The following is a 15529-nucleotide window of genomic DNA, read 5'->3' on the forward strand; positions in this document are numbered from 1 at the left end:
TGAGAGCGCCGAATCCTAACCACTAGACCACCAGGGAGACATGGGGCTTGAGCTGTACACGGGTGAACCTGAGCTCTTGCTCTGTGCGGGGCAGGCTGCGGGAGACGGCTTCACAGCAGAAACTGTTTATCTAATCAAATCTCACCAAGGGCCGTTGCTCTTTTGAATCAAGATGAAATAATCTAGTTGCCATTGTTTTCAGAACAAAGACACCTACCTAGTGCTTTCTCGTCGTATTCATTTGACTGATTTTGATGAGAGTTTGAGTTATTTGAAGACGTCTCATCGCCAAAACGAGCACATTTCTTTTCAGGGGCCTTTTCCATGCGGCTCTCTCGTGTCCACCAGCTTTCGCGTCCCATGACAGCGCCAGGGCCTTCGATAGCTCAGTTGGTAGAGCGGAGGACTGTAGGTGAACAACCGGCCATCCTTAGGTCGCTGGTTCGACTCCGGCTCGAAGGAAGCCATGCTTTTTGGTGGTGTCTTTGTCCGTGTCCAGGCCGACGCCGGGCAAAAATCAGCTTTCCCTGACCGGGAATCGAACCCGGGCCGCGGCGGTGAGAGCGCCGAATCCTAACCACTAGACCACCAGGGAGACATGGGGCTTGAGCTGTACACGGGTGAACCTGAGCTCTTGCTCTGTGCGGGGCAGGCTGCGGGAGACGGCTTCACAGCAGAAACTGTTTATCTAATCAAATCTCACCAAGGGCCGTTGCTCTTTTGAATCAAGATGAAATAATCTAGTTGCCATTGTTTTCAGAACAAAGACACCTACCTAGTGCTTTCTCGTCGTATTCATTTGACTGATTTTGATGAGAGTTTGAGTTATTTGAAGACGTCTCATCGCCAAAACGAGCACATTTCTTTTCAGGGGCCTTTTCCATGCGGCTCTCTCGTGTCCACCAGCTTTCGCGTCCCATGACAGCGCCAGGGCCTTCGATAGCTCAGTTGGTAGAGCGGAGGACTGTAGGTGAACAACCGGCCATCCTTAGGTCGCTGGTTCGACTCCGGCTCGGAGGAAGCCATGCTTTTTGGTGGTGTCTTTGTCCGTGTCCAGGCCGACGCCGGGCAAAAATCAGCTTTCCCTGACCGGGAATCGAACCCGGGCCGCGGCGGTGAGAGCGCCGAATCCTAACCACTAGACCACCAGGGAGACATGGGGCTTGAGCTGTACACGAGTGCACCTGAGCTCTTGCTCTGTGCGGGGCAGGCTGCGGGAGACGGCTTCACAGCAGAAACTGTTTATCTAATCAAATCTCACCAAGGGCCGTTGCTCTTTTGAATCAAGATGAAATAATCTAGTTGCCATTGTTTTCAGAACAAAGACACCTACCTAGTGCTTTCTCGTCGTATTCATTTGACTGATTTTGATGAGAGTTTGAGTTATTTGAAGACGTCTCATCGCCAAAACGAGCACATTTCTTTTCAGGGGCCTTTTCCATGCGGCTCTCTCGTGTCCACCAGCTTTCGCGTCCCATGACAGCGCCAGGGCCTTCGATAGCTCAGTTGGTAGAGCGGAGGACTGTAGGTGAACAACCGGCCATCCTTAGGTCGCTGGTTCGACTCCGGCTCGAAGGAAGCCATGCTTTTTGGTGGTGTCTTTGTCCGTGTCCAGGCCGACGCCGGGCAAAAATCAGCTTTCCCTGACCGGGAATCGAACCCGGGCCGCGGCGGTGAGAGCGCCGAATCCTAACCACTAGACCACCAGGGAAACATGGGGCTTGAGCTGTACACGAGTGCACCTGAGCTCTTGCTCTGTGCGGGGCAGGCTGCGGGAGACGGCTTCACAGCAGAAACTGTTTATCTAATCAAATCTCACCAAGGGCCGTTGCTCTTTCGAATCAAGATGAAATAATCTAGTTGCCATTGTTTTCAGAACAAAGACACCTACCTAGTGCTTTCTCGTCGTATTCATTTGACTGATTTTGATGAGAGTTTGAGTTATTTGAAGACGTCTCATCGCCAAAACGAGCACATTTCTTTTCAGGGGCCTTTTCCATGCGGCTCTCTCGTGTCCACCAGCTTTCGCGTCCCATGACAGCGCCAGGGCCTTCGATAGCTCAGTTGGTAGAGCGGAGGACTGTAGGTGAACAACCGGCCATCCTTAGGTCGCTGGTTCGACTCCGGCTCGAAGGAAGCCATGCTTTTTGGTGGTGTCTTTGTCCGTGTCCAGGCCGACGCCGGGCAAAAATCAGCTTTCCCTGACCGGGAATCGAACCCGGGCCGCGGCGGTGAGAGCGCCGAATCCTAACCACTAGACCACCAGGGAGACATGGGGCTTGAGCTGTACACGGGTGAACCTGAGCTCTTGCTCTGTGCGGGGCAGGCTGCGGGAGACGGCTTCACAGCAGAAACTGTTTATCTAATCAAATCTCACCAAGGGCCGTTGCTCTTTTGAATCAAGATGAAATAATCTAGTTGCCATTGTTTTCAGAACAAAGACACCTACCTAGTGCTTTCTCGTCGTATTCATTTGACTGATTTTGATGAGAGTTTGAGTTATTTGAAGACGTCTCATCGCCAAAACGAGCACATTTCTTTTCAGGGGCCTTTTCCATGCGGCTCTCTCGTGTCCACCAGCTTTCGCGTCCCATGACAGCGCCAGGGCCTTCGATAGCTCAGTTGGTAGAGCGGAGGACTGTAGGTGAACAACCGGCCATCCTTAGGTCGCTGGTTCGACTCCGGCTCGGAGGAAGCCATGCTTTTTGGTGGTGTCTTTGTCCGTGTCCAGGCCGACGCCGGGCAAAAATCAGCTTTCCCTGACCGGGAATCGAACCCGGGCCGCGGCGGTGAGAGCGCCGAATCCTAACCACTAGACCACCAGGGAGACATGGGGCTTGAGCTGTACACGAGTGCACCTGAGCTCTTGCTCTGTGCGGGGCAGGCTGCGGGAGACGGCTTCACAGCAGAAACTGTTTATCTAATCAAATCTCACCAAGGGCCGTTGCTCTTTTGAATCAAGATGAAATAATCTAGTTGCCATTGTTTTCAGAACAAAGACACCTACCTAGTGCTTTCTCGTCGTATTCATTTGACTGATTTTGATGAGAGTTTGAGTTATTTGAAGACGTCTCATCGCCAAAACGAGCACATTTCTTTTCAGGGGCCTTTTCCATGCGGCTCTCTCGTGTCCACCAGCTTTCGCGTCCCATGACAGCGCCAGGGCCTTCGATAGCTCAGTTGGTAGAGCGGAGGACTGTAGGTGAACAACCGGCCATCCTTAGGTCGCTGGTTCGACTCCGGCTCGAAGGAAGCCATGCTTTTTGGTGGTGTCTTTGTCCGTGTCCAGGCCGACGCCGGGCAAAAATCAGCTTTCCCTGACCGGGAATCGAACCCGGGCCGCGGCGGTGAGAGCGCCGAATCCTAACCACTAGACCACCAGGGAAACATGGGGCTTGAGCTGTACACGAGTGCACCTGAGCTCTTGCTCTGTGCGGGGCAGGCTGCGGGAGACGGCTTCACAGCAGAAACTGTTTATCTAATCAAATCTCACCAAGGGCCGTTGCTCTTTCGAATCAAGATGAAATAATCTAGTTGCCATTGTTTTCAGAACAAAGACACCTACCTAGTGCTTTCTCGTCGTATTCATTTGACTGATTTTGATGAGAGTTTGAGTTATTTGAAGACGTCTCATCGCCAAAACGAGCACATTTCTTTTCAGGGGCCTTTTCCATGCGGCTCTCTCGTGTCCACCAGCTTTCGCGTCCCATGACAGCGCCAGGGCCTTCGATAGCTCAGTTGGTAGAGCGGAGGACTGTAGGTGAACAACCGGCCATCCTTAGGTCGCTGGTTCGACTCCGGCTCGAAGGAAGCCATGCTTTTTGGTGGTGTCTTTGTCCGTGTCCAGGCCCACGCCGGGCAAAAATCAGCTTTCCCTGACCGGGAATCGAACCCGGGCCGCGGCGGTGAGAGCGCCGAATCCTAACCACTAGACCACCAGGGAGACATGGGGCTTGAGCTGTACACGGGTGAACCTGAGCTCTTGCTCTGTGCGGGGCAGGCTGCGGGAGACGGCTTCACAGCAGAAACTGTTTATCTAATCAAATCTCACCAAGGGCCGTTGCTCTTTTGAATCAAGATGAAATAATCTAGTTGCCATTGTTTTCAGAACAAAGACACCTACCTAGTGCTTTCTCGTCGTATTCATTTGACTGATTTTGATGAGAGTTTGAGTTATTTGAAGACGTCTCATCGCCAAAACGAGCACATTTCTTTTCAGGGGCCTTTTCCATGCGGCTCTCTCGTGTCCACCAGCTTTCGCGTCCCATGACAGCGCCAGGGCCTTCGATAGCTCAGTTGGTAGAGCGGACGACTGTAGGTGAACAACCGGCCATCCTTAGGTCGCTGGTTCGACTCCGGCTCGAAGGAAGCCATGCTTTTTGGTGGTGTCTTTGTCCGTGTCCAGGCCGACGCCGGGCAAAAATCAGCTTTCCCTGACCGGGAATCGAACCCGGGCCGCGGCGGTGAGAGCGCCGAATCCTAACCACTAGACCACCAGGGAGACATGGGGCTTGAGCTGTACACGGGTGAACCTGAGCTCTTGCTCTGTGCGGGGCAGGCTGCGGGAGACGGCTTCACAGCAGAAACTGTTTATCTAATCAAATCTCACCAAGGGCCGTTGCTCTTTTGAATCAAGATGAAATAATCTAGTTGCCATTGTTTTCAGAACAAAGACACCTACCTAGTGCTTTCTCGTCGTATTCATTTGACTGATTTTGATGAGAGTTTGAGTTATTTGAAGACGTCTCATCGCCAAAACGAGCACATTTCTGTTCAGGGGCCTTTTCCATGCGGCTCTCTCGTGTCCACCAGCTTTCGCGTCCCATGACAGCGCCAGGGCCTTCGATAGCTCAGTTGGTAGAGCGGAGGACTGTAGGTGAACAACCGGCCATCCTTAGGTCGCTGGTTCGACTCCGGCTCGAAGGAAGCCATGCTTTTTGGTGGTGTCTTTGTCCGTGTCCAGGCCGACGCCGGGCAAAAATCAGCTTTCCCTGACCGGGAATCGAACCCGGGCCGCGGCGGTGAGAGCGCCGAATCCTAACCACTAGACCACCAGGGAGACATGGGGCTTGAGCTGTACACGAGTGCACCTGAGCCCTTGCTCTGTGCGGGGCAGGCTGCGGGAGACGGCTTCACAGCAGAAACTGTTTATCTAATCAAATCTCACCAAGGGCCGTTGCTCTTTTGAATCAAGATGAAATAATCTAGTTGCCATTGTTTTCAGAACAAAGACACCTACCTAGTGCTTTCTCGTCGTATTCATTTGACTGATTTTGATGAGAGTTTGAGTTATTTGAAGACGTCTCATCGCCAAAACGAGCACATTTCTTTTCAGGGGCCTTTTCCATGCGGCTCTCTCGTGTCCACCAGCTTTCGCGTCCCATGACAGCGCCAGGGCCTTCGATAGCTCAGTTGGTAGAGCGGAGGACTGTAGGTGAACAACCGGCCATCCTTAGGTCGCTGGTTCGACTCCGGCTCGAAGGAAGCCATGCTTTTTGGTGGTGTCTTTGTCCGTGTCCAGGCCGACGCCGGGCAAAAATCAGCTTTCCCTGACCGGGAATCGAACCCGGGCCGCGGCGGTGAGAGCGCCGAATCCTAACCACTAGACCACCAGGGAGACATGGGGCTTGAGCTGTACACGAGTGCACCTGAGCTCTTGCTCTGTGCGGGGCAGGCTGCGGGAGACGGCTTCACAGCAGAAACTGTTTATCTAATCAAATCTCACCAAGGGCCGTTGCTCTTTTGAATCAAGATGAAATAATCTAGTTGCCATTGTTTTCAGAACAAAGACACCTACCTAGTGCTTTCTCGTCGTATTCATTTGACTGATTTTGATGAGAGTTTGAGTTATTTGAAGACGTCTCATCGCCAAAACGAGCACATTTCTTTTCAGGGGCCTTTTCCATGCGGCTCTCTCGTGTCCACCAGCTTTCGCGTCCCATGACAGCGCCAGGGCCTTCGATAGCTCAGTTGGTAGAGCGGAGGACTGTAGGTGAACAACCGGCCATCCTTAGGTCGCTGGTTCGACTCCGGCTCGAAGGAAGCCATGCTTTTTGGTGGTGTCTTTGTCCGTGTCCAGGCCGACGCCGGGCAAAAATCAGCTTTCCCTGACCGGGAATCGAACCCGGGCCGCGGCGGTGAGAGCGCCGAATCCTAACCACTAGACCACCAGGGAGACATGGGGCTTGAGCTGTACACGGGTGAACCTGAGCTCTTGCTCTGTGCGGGGCAGGCTGCGGGAGACGGCTTCACAGCAGAAACTGTTTATCTAATCAAATCTCACCAAGGGCCGTTGCTCTTTTGAATCAAGATGAAATAATCTAGTTGCCATTGTTTTCAGAACAAAGACACCTACCTAGTGCTTTCTCGTCGTATTCATTTGACTGATTTTGATGAGAGTTTGAGTTATTTGAAGACGTCTCATCGCCAAAACGAGCACATTTCTTTTCAGGGGCCTTTTCCATGCGGCTCTCTCGTGTCCACCAGCTTTCGCGTCCCATGACAGCGCCAGGGCCTTCGATAGCTCAGTTGGTAGAGCGGAGGACTGTAGGTGAACAACCGGCCATCCTTAGGTCGCTGGTTCGACTCCGGCTCGGAGGAAGCCATGCTTTTTGGTGGTGTCTTTGTCCGTGTCCAGGCCGACGCCGGGCAAAAATCAGCTTTCCCTGACCGGGAATCGAACCCGGGCCGCGGCGGTGAGAGCGCCGAATCCTAACCACTAGACCACCAGGGAGACATGGGGCTTGAGCTGTACACGAGTGCACCTGAGCTCTTGCTCTGTGCGGGGCAGGCTGCGGGAGACGGCTTCACAGCAGAAACTGTTTATCTAATCAAATCTCACCAAGGGCCGTTGCTCTTTTGAATCAAGATGAAATAATCTAGTTGCCATTGTTTTCAGAACAAAGACACCTACCTAGTGCTTTCTCGTCGTATTCATTTGACTGATTTTGATGAGAGTTTGAGTTATTTGAAGACGTCTCATCGCCAAAACGAGCACATTTCTTTTCAGCGGCCTTTTCCATGCGGCTCTCTCGTGTCCACCAGCTTTCGCGTCCCATGACAGCGCCAGGGCCTTCGATAGCTCAGTTGGTAGAGCGGAGGACTGTAGGTGAACAACCGGCCATCCTTAGGTCGCTGGTTCGACTCCGGCTCGAAGGAAGCCATGCTTTTTGGTGGTGTCTTTGTCCGTGTCCAGGCCGACGCCGGGCAAAAATCAGCTTTCCCTGACCGGGAATCGAACCCGGGCCGCGGCGGTGAGAGCGCCGAATCCTAACCACTAGACCACCAGGGAGACATGGGGCTTGAGCTGTACACGGGTGAACCTGAGCTCTTGCTCTGTGCGGGGCAGGCTGCGGGAGACGGCTTCACAGCAGAAACTGTTTATCTAATCAAATCTCACCAAGGGCCGTTGCTCTTTTGAATCAAGATGAAATAATCTAGTTGCCATTGTTTTCAGAACAAAGACACCTACCTAGTGCTTTCTCGTCGTATTCATTTGACTGATTTTGATGAGAGTTTGAGTTATTTGAAGACGTCTCATCGCCAAAACGAGCACATTTCTTTTCAGGGGCCTTTTCCATGCGGCTCTCTCGTGTCCACCAGCTTTCGCGTCCCATGACAGCGCCAGTGCCTTCGATAGCTCAGTTGGTAGAGCGGAGGACTGTAGGTGAACAACCGGCCATCCTTAGGTCGCTGGTTCGACTCCGGCTCGAAGGAAGCCATGCTTTTTGGTGGTGTCTTTGTCCGTGTCCAGGCCGACGCCGGGCAAAAATCAGCTTTCCCTGACCGGGAATCGAACCCGGGCCGCGGCGGTGAGAGCGCCGAATCCTAACCACTAGACCACCAGGGAGACATGGGGCTTGAGCTGTACACGGGTGAACCTGAGCTCTTGCTCTGTGCGGGGCAGGCTGCGGGAGACGGCTTCACAGCAGAAACTGTTTATCTAATCAAATCTCACCAAGGGCCGTTGCTCTTTTGAATCAAGATGAAATAATCTAGTTGCCATTGTTTTCAGAACAAAGACACCTACCTAGTGCTTTCTCGTCGTATTCATTTGACTGATTTTGATGAGAGTTTGAGTTATTTGAAGACGTCTCATCGCCAAAACGAGCACATTTCTTTTCAGGGGCCTTTTCCATGCGGCTCTCTCGTGTCCACCAGCTTTCGCGTCCCATGACAGCGCCAGGGCCTTCGATAGCTCAGTTGGTAGAGCGGAGGACTGTAGGTGAACAACCGGCCATCCTTAGGTCGCTGGTTCGACTCCGGCTCGGAGGAAGCCATGCTTTTTGGTGGTGTCTTTGTCCGTGTCCAGGCCGACGCCGGGCAAAAATCAGCTTTCCCTGACCGGGAATCGAACCCGGGCCGCGGCGGTGAGAGCGCCGAATCCTAACCACTAGACCACCAGGGAGACATGGGGCTTGAGCTGTACACGGGTGAACCTGAGCTCTTGCTCTGTGCGGGGCAGGCTGCGGGAGACGGCTTCACAGCAGAAACTGTTTATCTAATCAAATCTCACCAAGGGCCGTTGCTCTTTTGAATCAAGATGAAATAATCTAGTTGCCATTGTTTTCAGAACAAAGACACCTACCTAGTGCTTTCTCGTCGTATTCATTTGACTGATTTTGATGAGAGTTTGAGTTATTTGAAGACGTCTCATCGCCAAAACGAGCACATTTCTTTTCAGGGGCCTTTTCCATGCGGCTCTCTCGTGTCCACCAGCTTTCGCGTCCCATGACAGCGCCAGGGCCTTCGATAGCTCAGTTGGTAGAGCGGAGGACTGTAGGTGAACAACCGGCCATCCTTAGGTCGCTGGTTCGACTCCGGCTCGGAGGAAGCCATGCTTTTTGGTGGTGTCTTTGTCCGTGTCCAGGCCGACGCCGGGCAAAAATCAGCTTTCCCTGACCGGGAATCGAACCCGGGCCGCGGCGGTGAGAGCGCCGAATCCTAACCACTAGACCACCAGGGAGACATGGGGCTTGAGCTGTACACGAGTGCACCTGAGCTCTTGCTCTGTGCGGGGCAGGCTGCGGGAGACGGCTTCACAGCAGAAACTGTTTATCTAATCAAATCTCACCAAGGGCCGTTGCTCTTTTGAATCAAGATGAAATAATCTAGTTGCCATTGTTTTCAGAACAAAGACACCTACCTAGTGCTTTCTCGTCGTATTCATTTGACTGATTTTGATGAGAGTTTGAGTTATTTGAAGACGTCTCATCGCCAAAACGAGCACATTTCTTTTCAGGGGCCTTTTCCATGCGGCTCTCTCGTGTCCACCAGCTTTCGCGTCCCATGACAGCGCCAGTGCCTTCGATAGCTCAGTTGGTAGAGCGGAGGACTGTAGGTGAACAACCGGCCATCCTTAGGTCGCTGGTTCGACTCCGGCTCGAAGGAAGCCATGCTTTTTGGTGGTGTCTTTGTCCGTGTCCAGGCCGACGCCGGGCAAAAATCAGCTTTCCCTGACCGGGAATCGAACCCGGGCCGCGGCGGTGAGAGCGCCGAATCCTAACCACTAGACCACCAGGGAGACATGGGGCTTGAGCTGTACACGGGTGAACCTGAGCTCTTGCTCTGTGCGGGGCAGGCTGCGGGAGACGGCTTCACAGCAGAAACTGTTTATCTAATCAAATCTCACCAAGGGCCGTTGCTCTTTTGAATCAAGATGAAATAATCTAGTTGCCATTGTTTTCAGAACAAAGACACCTACCTAGTGCTTTCTCGTCGTATTCATTTGACTGATTTTGATGAGAGTTTGAGTTATTTGAAGACGTCTCATCGCCAAAACGAGCACATTTCTTTTCAGGGGCCTTTTCCATGCGGCTCTCTCGTGTCCACCAGCTTTCGCGTCCCATGACAGCGCCAGGGCCTTCGATAGCTCAGTTGGTAGAGCGGAGGACTGTAGGTGAACAACCGGCCATCCTTAGGTCGCTGGTTCGACTCCGGCTCGAAGGAAGCCATGCTTTTTGGTGGTGTCTTTGTCCGTGTCCAGGCCGACGCCGGGCAAAAATCAGCTTTCCCTGACCGGGAATCGAACCCGGGCCGCGGCGGTGAGAGCGCCGAATCCTAACCACTAGACCACCAGGGAGACATGGGGCTTGAGCTGTACACGGGTGAACCTGAGCTCTTGCTCTGTGCGGGGCAGGCTGCGGGAGACGGCTTCACAGCAGAAACTGTTTATCTAATCAAATCTCACCAAGGGCCGTTGCTCTTTTGAATCAAGATGAAATAATCTAGTTGCCATTGTTTTCAGAACAAAGACACCTACCTAGTGCTTTCTCGTCGTATTCATTTGACTGATTTTGATGAGAGTTTGAGTTATTTGAAGACGTCTCATCGCCAAAACGAGCACATTTCTTTTCAGGGGCCTTTTCCATGCGGCTGTCTCGTGTCCACCAGCTTTCGCGTCCCATGACAGCGCCAGGGCCTTCGATAGCTCAGTTGGTAGAGCGGAGGACTGTAGGTGAACAACCGGCCATCCTTAGGTCGCTGGTTCGACTCCGGCTCGAAGGAAGCCATGCTTTTTGGTGGTGTCTTTGTCCGTGTCCAGGCCGACGCCGGGCAAAAATCAGCTTTCCCTGACCGGGAATCGAACCCGGGCCGCGGCGGTGAGAGCGCCGAATCCTAACCACTAGACCACCAGGGAGACATGGGGCTTGAGCTGTACACGGGTGCACCTGAGCTCTTGCTCTGTGCGGGGCAGGCTGCGGGAGACGGCTTCACAGCAGAAACTGTTTATCTAATCAAATCTCACCAAGGGCCGTTGCTCTTTTGAATCAAGATGAAATAATCTAGTTGCCATTGTTTTCAGAACAAAGACACCTACCTAGTGCTTTCTCGTCGTATTCATTTGACTGATTTTGATGAGAGTTTGAGTTATTTGAAGACGTCTCATCGCCAAAACGAGCACATTTCTGTTCAGGGGCCTTTTCCATGCGGCTCTCTCGTGTCCACCAGCTTTCGCGTCCCATGACAGCGCCAGGGCCTTCGATAGCTCAGTTGGTAGAGCGGAGGACTGTAGGTGAACAACCGGCCATCCTTAGGTCGCTGGTTCGACTCCGGCTCGAAGGAAGCCATGCTTTTTGGTGGTGTCTTTGTCCGTGTCCAGGCCGACGCCGGGCAAAAATCAGCTTTCCCTGACCGGGAATCGAACCCGGGCCGCGGCGGTGAGAGCGCCGAATCCTAACCACTAGACCACCAGGGAGACATGGGGCTTGAGCTGTACACGAGTGCACCTGAGCCCTTGCTCTGTGCGGGGCAGGCTGCGGGAGACGGCTTCACAGCAGAAACTGTTTATCTAATCAAATCTCACCAAGGGCCGTTGCTCTTTTGAATCAAGATGAAATAATCTAGTTGCCATTGTTTTCAGAACAAAGACACCTACCTAGTGCTTTCTCGTCGTATTCATTTGACTGATTTTGATGAGAGTTTGAGTTATTTGAAGACGTCTCATCGCCAAAACGAGCACATTTCTTTTCAGGGGCCTTTTCCATGCGGCTCTCTCGTGTCCACCAGCTTTCGCGTCCCATGACAGCGCCAGGGCCTTCGATAGCTCAGTTGGTAGAGCGGAGGACTGTAGGTGAACAACCGGCCATCCTTAGGTCGCTGGTTCGACTCCGGCTCGAAGGAAGCCATGCTTTTTGGTGGTGTCTTTGTCCGTGTCCAGGCCGACGCCGGGCAAAAATCAGCTTTCCCTGACCGGGAATCGAACCCGGGCCGCGGCGGTGAGAGCGCCGAATCCTAACCACTAGACCACCAGGGAGACATGGGGCTTGAGCTGTACACGGGTGAACCTGAGCTCTTGCTCTGTGCGGGGCAGGCTGCGGGAGACGGCTTCACAGCAGAAACTGTTTATCTAATCAAATCTCACCAAGGGCCGTTGCTCTTTTGAATCAAGATGAAATAATCTAGTTGCCATTGTTTTCAGAACAAAGACACCTACCTAGTGCTTTCTCGTCGTATTCATTTGACTGATTTTGATGAGAGTTTGAGTTATTTGAAGACGTCTCATCGCCAAAACGAGCACATTTCTTTTCAGGGGCCTTTTCCATGCGGCTGTCTCGTGTCCACCAGCTTTCGCGTCCCATGACAGCGCCAGGGCCTTCGATAGCTCAGTTGGTAGAGCGGAGGACTGTAGGTGAACAACCGGCCATCCTTAGGTCGCTGGTTCGACTCCGGCTCGAAGGAAGCCATGCTTTTTGGTGGTGTCTTTGTCCGTGTCCAGGCCGACGCCGGGCAAAAATCAGCTTTCCCTGACCGGGAATCGAACCCGGGCCGCGGCGGTGAGAGCGCCGAATCCTAACCACTAGACCACCAGGGAGACATGGGGCTTGAGCTGTACACGGGTGCACCTGAGCTCTTGCTCTGTGCGGGGCAGGCTGCGGGAGACGGCTTCACAGCAGAAACTGTTTATCTAATCAAATCTCACCAAGGGCCGTTGCTCTTTTGAATCAAGATGAAATAATCTAGTTGCCATTGTTTTCAGAACAAAGACACCTACCTAGTGCTTTCTCGTCGTATTCATTTGACTGATTTTGATGAGAGTTTGAGTTATTTGAAGACGTCTCATCGCCAAAACGAGCACATTTCTGTTCAGGGGCCTTTTCCATGCGGCTCTCTCGTGTCCACCAGCTTTCGCGTCCCATGACAGCGCCAGGGCCTTCGATAGCTCAGTTGGTAGAGCGGAGGACTGTAGGTGAACAACCGGCCATCCTTAGGTCGCTGGTTCGACTCCGGCTCGAAGGAAGCCATGCTTTTTGGTGGTGTCTTTGTCCGTGTCCAGGCCGACGCCGGGCAAAAATCAGCTTTCCCTGACCGGGAATCGAACCCGGGCCGCGGCGGTGAGAGCGCCGAATCCTAACCACTAGACCACCAGGGAGACATGGGGCTTGAGCTGTACACGAGTGCACCTGAGCCCTTGCTCTGTGCGGGGCAGGCTGCGGGAGACGGCTTCACAGCAGAAACTGTTTATCTAATCAAATCTCACCAAGGGCCGTTGCTCTTTTGAATCAAGATGAAATAATCTAGTTGCCATTGTTTTCAGAACAAAGACACCTACCTAGTGCTTTCTCGTCGTATTCATTTGACTGATTTTGATGAGAGTTTGAGTTATTTGAAGACGTCTCATCGCCAAAACGAGCACATTTCTTTTCAGGGGCCTTTTCCATGCGGCTCTCTCGTGTCCACCAGCTTTCGCGTCCCATGACAGCGCCAGGGCCTTCGATAGCTCAGTTGGTAGAGCGGAGGACTGTAGGTGAACAACCGGCCATCCTTAGGTCGCTGGTTCGACTCCGGCTCGAAGGAAGCCATGCTTTTTGGTGGTGTCTTTGTCCGTGTCCAGGCCGACGCCGGGCAAAAATCAGCTTTCCCTGACCGGGAATCGAACCCGGGCCGCGGCGGTGAGAGCGCCGAATCCTAACCACTAGACCACCAGGGAGACATGGGGCTTGAGCTGTACACGGGTGCACCTGAGCTCTTGCTCTGTGCGGGGCAGGCTGCGGGAGACGGCTTCACAGCAGAAACTGTTTATCTAATCAAATCTCACCAAGGGCCGTTGCTCTTTTGAATCAAGATGAAATAATCTAGTTGCCATTGTTTTCAGAACAAAGACACCTACCTAGTGCTTTCTCGTCGTATTCATTTGACTGATTTTGATGAGAGTTTGAGTTATTTGAAGACGTCTCATCGCCAAAACGAGCACATTTCTTTTCAGGGGCCTTTTCCATGCGGCTCTCTCGTGTCCACCAGCTTTCGCGTCCCATGACAGCGCCAGGGCCTTCGATAGCTCAGTTGGTAGAGCGGAGGACTGTAGGTGAACAACCGGCCATCCTTAGGTCGCTGGTTCGACTCCGGCTCGAAGGAAGCCATGCTTTTTGGTGGTGTCTTTGTCCGTGTCCAGGCCCACGCCGGGCAAAAATCAGCTTTCCCTGACCGGGAATCGAACCCGGGCCGCGGCGGTGAGAGCGCCGAATCCTAACCACTAGACCACCAGGGAGACATGGGGCTTGAGCTGTACACGGGTGAACCTGAGCTCTTGCTCTGTGCGGGGCAGGCTGCGGGAGACGGCTTCACAGCAGAAACTGTTTATCTAATCAAATCTCACCAAGGGCCGTTGCTCTTTTGAATCAAGATGAAATAATCTAGTTGCCATTGTTTTCAGAACAAAGACACCTACCTAGTGCTTTCTCGTCGTATTCATTTGACTGATTTTGATGAGAGTTTGAGTTATTTGAAGACGTCTCATCGCCAAAACGAGCACATTTCTTTTCAGGGGCCTTTTCCATGCGGCTCTCTCGTGTCCACCAGCTTTCGCGTCCCATGACAGCGCCAGGGCCTTCGATAGCTCAGTTGGTAGAGCGGACGACTGTAGGTGAACAACCGGCCATCCTTAGGTCGCTGGTTCGACTCCGGCTCGAAGGAAGCCATGCTTTTTGGTGGTGTCTTTGTCCGTGTCCAGGCCGACGCCGGGCAAAAATCAGCTTTCCCTGACCGGGAATCGAATCCGGGCCGCGGCGGTGAGAGCGCCGAATCCTAACCACTAGACCACCAGGGAGACATGGGGCTTGAGCTGTACACGAGTGCACCTGAGCTCTTGCTCTGTGCGGGGCAGGCTGCGGGAGACGGCTTCACAGCAGAAACTGTTTATCTAATCAAATCTCACCAAGGGCCGTTGCTCTTTTGAATCAAGATGAAATAATCTAGTTGCCATTGTTTTCAGAACAAAGACACCTACCTAGTGCTTTCTCGTCGTATTCATTTGACTGATTTTGATGAGAGTTTGAGTTATTTGAAGACGTCTCATCGCCAAAACGAGCACATTTCTTTTCAGGGGCCTTTTCCATGCGGCTCTCTCGTGTCCACCAGCTTTCGCGTCCCATGACAGCGCCAGGGCCTTCGATAGCTCAGTTGGTAGAGCGGAGGACTGTAGGTGAACAACCGGCCATCCTTAGGTCGCTGGTTCGACTCCGGCTCGAAGGAAGCCATGCTTTTTGGTGGTGTCTTTGTCCGTGTCCAGGCCGACGCCGGGCAAAAATCAGCTTTCCCTGACCGGGAATCGAACCCGGGCCGCGGCGGTGAGAGCGCCGAATCCTAACCACTAGACCACCAGGGAGACATGGGGCTTGAGCTGTACACGAGTGCACCTGAGCTCTTGCTCTGTGCGGGGCAGGCTGCGGGAGACGGCTTCACAGCAGAAACTGTTTATCTAATCAAATCTCACCAAGGGCCGTTGCTCTTTTGAATCAAGATGAAATAATCTAGTTGCCATTGTTTTCAGAACAAAGACACCTACCTAGTGCTTTCTCGTCGTATTCATTTGACTGATTTTGATGAGAGTTTGAGTTATTTGAAGACGTCTCATCGCCAAAACGAGCACATTTCTTTTCAGGGGCCTTTTCCATGCGGCTCTCTCGTGTCCACCAGCTTTCGCGTCCCATGACAGCGCCAGGGCCTTCGATAGCTCAGTTGGTAGAGCGGAGGACTGTAGGTGAACAACCGGCCATCCTTAGGTCGCTGGTTCGACTCCGGCTCGAAGGAA

General features: G+C 52.9%; 27 non-coding genes across 27 annotated transcripts; 21 read left to right on the forward strand and 6 right to left on the reverse strand.

Moving 5' to 3' along the window:
- Positions 1 to 375: 375 nt before the first annotated feature.
- Positions 376 to 462, forward strand: trnay-gua (transfer RNA tyrosine (anticodon GUA)). Its single transcript is given in 2 exon segments — positions 376 to 412; positions 427 to 462. It is a non-coding gene; the product is annotated as a tRNA-Tyr (tRNA).
- A 61-nt stretch (positions 463 to 523) lies between these two features.
- Positions 524 to 595, reverse strand: trnae-cuc (transfer RNA glutamic acid (anticodon CUC)). The gene has a single exon. It is a non-coding gene; the product is annotated as a tRNA-Glu (tRNA).
- Positions 596 to 1081: 486 nt separating this feature from the next.
- trnae-cuc (transfer RNA glutamic acid (anticodon CUC)) lies at positions 1082 to 1153 on the reverse strand. The gene has a single exon. It is a non-coding gene; the product is annotated as a tRNA-Glu (tRNA).
- A 338-nt stretch (positions 1154 to 1491) lies between these two features.
- Positions 1492 to 1578, forward strand: trnay-gua (transfer RNA tyrosine (anticodon GUA)). The gene is given in 2 exon segments: positions 1492 to 1528; positions 1543 to 1578. It is a non-coding gene; the product is annotated as a tRNA-Tyr (tRNA).
- A 61-nt stretch (positions 1579 to 1639) lies between these two features.
- Positions 1640 to 1711, reverse strand: trnae-cuc (transfer RNA glutamic acid (anticodon CUC)). The gene has a single exon. It is a non-coding gene; the product is annotated as a tRNA-Glu (tRNA).
- Positions 1712 to 2049: 338 nt separating this feature from the next.
- Positions 2050 to 2136, forward strand: trnay-gua (transfer RNA tyrosine (anticodon GUA)). The gene is given in 2 exon segments: positions 2050 to 2086; positions 2101 to 2136. It is a non-coding gene; the product is annotated as a tRNA-Tyr (tRNA).
- Positions 2137 to 2197: 61 nt separating this feature from the next.
- Positions 2198 to 2269, reverse strand: trnae-cuc (transfer RNA glutamic acid (anticodon CUC)). The gene has a single exon. It is a non-coding gene; the product is annotated as a tRNA-Glu (tRNA).
- Positions 2270 to 2755: 486 nt separating this feature from the next.
- On the reverse strand, positions 2756 to 2827 carry trnae-cuc (transfer RNA glutamic acid (anticodon CUC)). The gene has a single exon. It is a non-coding gene; the product is annotated as a tRNA-Glu (tRNA).
- A 338-nt stretch (positions 2828 to 3165) lies between these two features.
- On the forward strand, positions 3166 to 3252 carry trnay-gua (transfer RNA tyrosine (anticodon GUA)). Its single transcript is given in 2 exon segments — positions 3166 to 3202; positions 3217 to 3252. It is a non-coding gene; the product is annotated as a tRNA-Tyr (tRNA).
- A 61-nt stretch (positions 3253 to 3313) lies between these two features.
- On the reverse strand, positions 3314 to 3385 carry trnae-cuc (transfer RNA glutamic acid (anticodon CUC)). The gene has a single exon. It is a non-coding gene; the product is annotated as a tRNA-Glu (tRNA).
- Positions 3386 to 3723: 338 nt separating this feature from the next.
- On the forward strand, positions 3724 to 3810 carry trnay-gua (transfer RNA tyrosine (anticodon GUA)). The gene is given in 2 exon segments: positions 3724 to 3760; positions 3775 to 3810. It is a non-coding gene; the product is annotated as a tRNA-Tyr (tRNA).
- Positions 3811 to 4839: 1029 nt separating this feature from the next.
- On the forward strand, positions 4840 to 4926 carry trnay-gua (transfer RNA tyrosine (anticodon GUA)). Its single transcript is given in 2 exon segments — positions 4840 to 4876; positions 4891 to 4926. It is a non-coding gene; the product is annotated as a tRNA-Tyr (tRNA).
- A 471-nt stretch (positions 4927 to 5397) lies between these two features.
- On the forward strand, positions 5398 to 5484 carry trnay-gua (transfer RNA tyrosine (anticodon GUA)). The gene is given in 2 exon segments: positions 5398 to 5434; positions 5449 to 5484. It is a non-coding gene; the product is annotated as a tRNA-Tyr (tRNA).
- A 471-nt stretch (positions 5485 to 5955) lies between these two features.
- Positions 5956 to 6042, forward strand: trnay-gua (transfer RNA tyrosine (anticodon GUA)). Its single transcript is given in 2 exon segments — positions 5956 to 5992; positions 6007 to 6042. It is a non-coding gene; the product is annotated as a tRNA-Tyr (tRNA).
- A 1029-nt stretch (positions 6043 to 7071) lies between these two features.
- On the forward strand, positions 7072 to 7158 carry trnay-gua (transfer RNA tyrosine (anticodon GUA)). The gene is given in 2 exon segments: positions 7072 to 7108; positions 7123 to 7158. It is a non-coding gene; the product is annotated as a tRNA-Tyr (tRNA).
- Positions 7159 to 7629: 471 nt separating this feature from the next.
- trnay-gua (transfer RNA tyrosine (anticodon GUA)) lies at positions 7630 to 7716 on the forward strand. The gene is given in 2 exon segments: positions 7630 to 7666; positions 7681 to 7716. It is a non-coding gene; the product is annotated as a tRNA-Tyr (tRNA).
- Positions 7717 to 9303: 1587 nt separating this feature from the next.
- trnay-gua (transfer RNA tyrosine (anticodon GUA)) lies at positions 9304 to 9390 on the forward strand. Its single transcript is given in 2 exon segments — positions 9304 to 9340; positions 9355 to 9390. It is a non-coding gene; the product is annotated as a tRNA-Tyr (tRNA).
- Positions 9391 to 9861: 471 nt separating this feature from the next.
- Positions 9862 to 9948, forward strand: trnay-gua (transfer RNA tyrosine (anticodon GUA)). The gene is given in 2 exon segments: positions 9862 to 9898; positions 9913 to 9948. It is a non-coding gene; the product is annotated as a tRNA-Tyr (tRNA).
- A 471-nt stretch (positions 9949 to 10419) lies between these two features.
- On the forward strand, positions 10420 to 10506 carry trnay-gua (transfer RNA tyrosine (anticodon GUA)). Its single transcript is given in 2 exon segments — positions 10420 to 10456; positions 10471 to 10506. It is a non-coding gene; the product is annotated as a tRNA-Tyr (tRNA).
- Positions 10507 to 10977: 471 nt separating this feature from the next.
- On the forward strand, positions 10978 to 11064 carry trnay-gua (transfer RNA tyrosine (anticodon GUA)). Its single transcript is given in 2 exon segments — positions 10978 to 11014; positions 11029 to 11064. It is a non-coding gene; the product is annotated as a tRNA-Tyr (tRNA).
- Positions 11065 to 11535: 471 nt separating this feature from the next.
- Positions 11536 to 11622, forward strand: trnay-gua (transfer RNA tyrosine (anticodon GUA)). The gene is given in 2 exon segments: positions 11536 to 11572; positions 11587 to 11622. It is a non-coding gene; the product is annotated as a tRNA-Tyr (tRNA).
- Positions 11623 to 12093: 471 nt separating this feature from the next.
- Positions 12094 to 12180, forward strand: trnay-gua (transfer RNA tyrosine (anticodon GUA)). The gene is given in 2 exon segments: positions 12094 to 12130; positions 12145 to 12180. It is a non-coding gene; the product is annotated as a tRNA-Tyr (tRNA).
- Positions 12181 to 12651: 471 nt separating this feature from the next.
- On the forward strand, positions 12652 to 12738 carry trnay-gua (transfer RNA tyrosine (anticodon GUA)). Its single transcript is given in 2 exon segments — positions 12652 to 12688; positions 12703 to 12738. It is a non-coding gene; the product is annotated as a tRNA-Tyr (tRNA).
- Positions 12739 to 13209: 471 nt separating this feature from the next.
- trnay-gua (transfer RNA tyrosine (anticodon GUA)) lies at positions 13210 to 13296 on the forward strand. Its single transcript is given in 2 exon segments — positions 13210 to 13246; positions 13261 to 13296. It is a non-coding gene; the product is annotated as a tRNA-Tyr (tRNA).
- A 471-nt stretch (positions 13297 to 13767) lies between these two features.
- On the forward strand, positions 13768 to 13854 carry trnay-gua (transfer RNA tyrosine (anticodon GUA)). The gene is given in 2 exon segments: positions 13768 to 13804; positions 13819 to 13854. It is a non-coding gene; the product is annotated as a tRNA-Tyr (tRNA).
- A 1029-nt stretch (positions 13855 to 14883) lies between these two features.
- trnay-gua (transfer RNA tyrosine (anticodon GUA)) lies at positions 14884 to 14970 on the forward strand. The gene is given in 2 exon segments: positions 14884 to 14920; positions 14935 to 14970. It is a non-coding gene; the product is annotated as a tRNA-Tyr (tRNA).
- Positions 14971 to 15441: 471 nt separating this feature from the next.
- trnay-gua (transfer RNA tyrosine (anticodon GUA)) lies at positions 15442 to 15528 on the forward strand. The gene is given in 2 exon segments: positions 15442 to 15478; positions 15493 to 15528. It is a non-coding gene; the product is annotated as a tRNA-Tyr (tRNA).
- The last annotated feature ends 1 nt before the right edge of the window (position 15529 follows it).

This window comes from Sardina pilchardus, chromosome 6 (assembly GCF_963854185.1).
Source record: "Sardina pilchardus chromosome 6, fSarPil1.1, whole genome shotgun sequence".
Classification (NCBI taxonomy): Eukaryota; Metazoa; Chordata; class Actinopteri; order Clupeiformes; family Clupeidae; genus Sardina; species Sardina pilchardus.